Here is a 4915-nt window from a genome sequence, read left to right on the forward strand (position 1 = left end):
CTGCTGCAGCTGCAAGGTATACATTTCATTCTCTTACTCCTCTTCTGCTACAGATGCTCAGCGTTTTTAGCAATCAGGCATTACACTATAATCCACATAATCAGCAAGCTTTGTTGAAGTTTACACCATATAGCTGTGTCTGAAAAACAAAAGTTCTCTTCATAAATTTGGGACCTACTTTTTAATGCAAGCACTCACACGCATGCTTGTTTACACAAGCTATCATATTCATATTATAATACAATTATGATGTACATTTTCAGCAGGGAAGTGTAGGGATGATAGTGGACAGGGGGAAAACGAGGCCTTGCCCCGCCTCGCCCCGTTTGGGCCGGGGATGGAGGTTAAAATCAAAACCCGTGCGGAGGTGGACTTACGCTTTCCCCTGCCCCGTCTCATCCGGATCCTTGCCTTGCCCCATCCCCAATCCTTCTTTAGGGATGTCAATGGACCGAAGGGAAACAGGGTCCCGCCCTGATGGAAATATTTCCATAAGGCTGCCAGTTATCACGATAAGCTCAACATATGCCTCAACAGATTGGGAGATGATCTTGCAGATTTTAGTGCAGATCTTTAGCATTATTTGTTGGGGCCGTTGCTATAGTTTTGGATACCTCCTCCTCCTTTATATCTTGGCTTATTGTGTTTTCACTTTCTTATATTTATATCTCATGTACATGTTGAAGAGATAATAAGAGAAAGAAAAGCCTACTATGTTGCCTTCTATAGTGGATGTTGGTCCATTGTGACTGAACCGCGTAAACCTGTTCGTGTTGATATTTTTTCCTCATTATCATATTTTAACATGGTATCAGAATGAGCGTTCTGTTGATATTGGTCTTCTGGTGCTCTGCTGATATTTTTTCTGTGTCTGATAATAATGGTGAAACTGAATCAACACCAACTAGCGGTGGCACAACCTCCATTGTTGTTCAAGCACTACAAGAAAAACGTTATTTAGCGCCAAAAATTTGTGATGAAAATAATTCATTGTAAAGTTACGACGGATTAGCGAGAGAAAACTATCCATCCCTAAAATTGGAATTAGTTGCGGAATTAGCGCCGAAAAAATTCCATCGCAAACGCCATCGCAAATTTGTGATGAATTAGCGACGAATTTTTTTTGTCTCACACTCCATCGCAACTTCGCGATGGATGAGCGACGCCGTTTTTCTGTCGCTACTTCATTACAATTTTGCGACGGCGTTTGCGATGAAACTTTTCTGTCCCTAATCTGTTGCTAAATTTCCCGTAAAACCCTAGTGCGAGCCCCCTTTTTCTCTTTCTATTTCATTCATCGCACACCCCCGCCCTTTCTCTCGCCTCGTTGCTCGCCCTCCCTTATCCCCCTTCCGACAACCACCTCTCTTTCTGACAGATTCACCGGCACCACCTCGTTGGTCATCTGACCTTTCTCTCGCCCCCTCTTGCTTATCTGCCGACGTCGACACCGACGACCTTCTCCCCCAGATACGTCTCCTCCCTTCCCTTCTTCTTTCCCCTCACCTCTCTCTCTCTCTCTCGTTCTGCCCTCTGTCACCCAGTGGGCCGACGGAAGGGGTCGGGACTCTCCTCCCCCCCCCCTTTCGCCTATTTTGGAGATTCTGGTAGGAGGCTTTGTTTTTCAGAATCCGGCAGGGGCCAATGGCCCATGCCCCAATTTTCTTTTAAAGTCGGTAGGGGCCATTGGCCGATGCCCCTGCCCCTTCTTTTTATTTTCAGTAGGGGCTGATGCCCCTGCCCCTCTCTCGCCCCTGCCCTTTCTCACCTTGCTCGCTCGATGTAACCCAAGCCTCTGCCTCCTGATTTCAACGGGAGGGGTGCCACCCCTCCCGCTCACTCGCTCTCTATCCTCTCTTTTCGATAGGGGAGGGAGAGGCCCTCCCTGCTCCCCGCTCTCTCTCTCTCTGGTCCGATGGGGTCGGGCTCGATCAGGTAGCCGAGCCCACCTCCCTCTCGGTCGAGGTTGGTGTCGGGCTTGACCTGGCAACTGAGCCCACCCCTCTCCCTGCTTCCTCTTTTCGCAGTGGAGGGGCTAGGCCCCTTCTTGTTTCCTCTGATAGCAAGGGAGGGGCTTGCTCCCTTTTCAGGCAGACAAGTAGACATGGGAGGGAGGCGACACCCCCTGCCCCTTCCTATCTTCCTTTCCTTTTGACAGGAAGGCAGGGGTTGTGCCCTTGCTCTCTTTTTCTGTCAGGTTGTTGGGGCAGGGAGGGGAGGAGACAATTTTGTAAATATCAGCTATTTTTTAAAAATCCCCTCTGACCCATGTCGATGACCTTATCATCCTCCTGTTCCGGTTGCCTCGCTCTGCAGCTGACCCACGACTAGATCCCCTTTGCCAGTGAGTCTGCAAGTATGCCACCTCTCTTTCTCTCTCTGTTAGATGGTGGCGAAGCCCCTGCCGTCTCTTGATGGGTTGCTACCCCTGTCGTATATAAATGTGCTTTGCAGGTGCGTAGCTGAGATAATTGTGTGATACTTAGTGCTAAGCATCGTATGTGGCTAAAAATGCAATGAAAAAAGAAATAAGAAAAAAATACAAAGACAATAGCATGCAAATCGGGTAAATACTCATGGTGAGTAAGTGATGCAAGCGCATCACAGGTTATTTAATTTCTTGGATGCAACACTTTTCTGTTCACACACTCACTTAGTTGTGAATATCTAGGACTGCTTTGATGGAGTTTGGAGATCATGCTAAGCATGATTTTAGTGTATAAAAATAGAAGTGCTCTTATTTTTGGAGTTCGGATTTCATGCTAGTCATGGTAGTAGTTAGCGGGATATTAGAGTGTGTTTGCTACAGGTACATGTTTGACATTGTTTTGATATGAATGATTTGAATATATTACAATATTTGATGTGACTGTATTCATGCTTGCATGAAGTTATTTTTAATTTGATTATGCCTTCCATGTAAAATTGTATCATGAAAACATGCTTCAAATGAATGTATCATGTTATGAATGGGTTTGCACATAAAAATGAATGATAAGTTATCAATGCCTCAAACATGCTTCAAATGAATGGTTTTACACTTGAAAATATTAAGTTATCAATGTTTGCATCATAGTTCTTGTGATTGAATGATATCATATATATATATATATATATCAAATCATTACATCTACCATCAATGCATGATAAATTAGATATTTTCTTCATCATAGCATTCTTATGATTCTCTTTTAACTGGTTAGGATAATATTCGTAACATCATAAGACAAAATATCTGCAAACCGTGAATGAATGTATTATATGATAGTTGACAATGAGGTATCACTTGAATATATGGATGGTGTTGACAATTTTATTGAATTTGCAACGGCAAGTGTCAGTACAATGGATCCCACTGGTCGGATAAGGTGCCCCTGCACGATGTGTAAGAAAATCAATTTGTAGAACCTTATGACATTAGACATCACCTATATAGGAAGGGTTTTGTGATTGATTATCAGAATTGGATGCTTCATGGTGAAGAATTTTAAAACATATTTGATGCACGAGTGGATGTGGTGCACGATAATCCATATGTGGATTTGATATTTGATGCCGCAAGACCAAAATTGGGTTCTGCTATGAGTCCTAGTGATATTGGGTAGAGAAAGAAGCAGCAAACGATGCAGCTAGTAGATTTTATGACTTACTTAGAGATGTTGATAAGCCACTGTGGAATGATTGCGCGAGTCATACTATCTTGTCTGCAGTTCTTTAACTTCTGAATTTGAAGTCAGAGTATAATTTGAGTCAATCATGTCTTGACCATCTGTGCTCTATTGATAAAACTATGTTGCCCAAAGATGAGAAATTGCCATAAAATCTTTACCGTGCGAAGGTTATGGTCAATGCACTAGGTATGGGGTATCAAAAGATAGATGCTTGTCTAAATCACTGCATGTTGTATTTCAAAGATCAAGAAAATAGCAGATCATGTCCGTCATGTGGGCATCCTCGGTTCAAGCCAAAGACAAGAGGCAATGGTAGCATGAGGTCAAAAAAAGTGTCATACAAGTCGCTCTGCTACTTCCCTCTCACCCCTAGATTTCAATGATTGTATATGTCATCAGGGACAGCTAAACACATGAGATGACATGCAAATAAAGTTCGACATGATGAAGACAAGATCACATATCCTGTTGACGCGGAAGCTTGTAAGCACTTTAATCGTACTCATCAGACCTTCACAATGAAAGTGAGAAATGTTAGGCTAGGTTTATGTACAAATGAATTCAATCCATTTGGGGGTAGATCAACTTCATACTCGTGTTGTTCAGTATTTGTTACCCCATACAATCTTCCTCAAAACGTGTGTATGAAGTATTAAAATCTTTTCTTGTATCTATTGATCCCTAGACTGACCTCTCCGAGCCAAAATCTTGATGTATATTTAAGGTCATTGATTAATGAACTGAGAATATTATGGGATGACAGTGTTCTCACGTACGATACGCACAAAAAACAAAACTTCAATATGAAGGCTGCTGTTTTATGGACAATCAGTGACTTCCCTGCATATGGTATGTTATCTAGTTGGAGCACACATGAGAGGTTGGCATGTCTGTATTGCATGGAGGATACAAAATCTTTTAGATTGACGCATGGAAGGAAGCTGTGCTGGTTTGATTGTCACCATCGATTTTTACCCAACGATCATCTGTTTCGACGACAAAAAAATATGTTTCGAGCAGACATAACTGAAATGGAAGGTCCACCTACACGGTTGTCTGACATAAAGATTTTAAGGTAATTGTGATACTTTCCATATAGACTGACAGATGCCCGTAATCTGACGCCCTTCCTTGGATTTGGGAAGGATCACAATTGGACAAAGAAATCTATATTTTGGGAACTACCATTTTGGCCAATCTTATTGATACGACATAATTTGGATGTGATGCATGTGGAGAAAAAT

The sequence above is a fragment of the Nuphar pumila genome, chromosome 7 (genome assembly GCF_984573655.1).
Source record: "Nuphar pumila chromosome 7, dmNupPumi1.hap1.1, whole genome shotgun sequence".
Classification (NCBI taxonomy): Eukaryota; Viridiplantae; Streptophyta; class Magnoliopsida; order Nymphaeales; family Nymphaeaceae; genus Nuphar; species Nuphar pumila.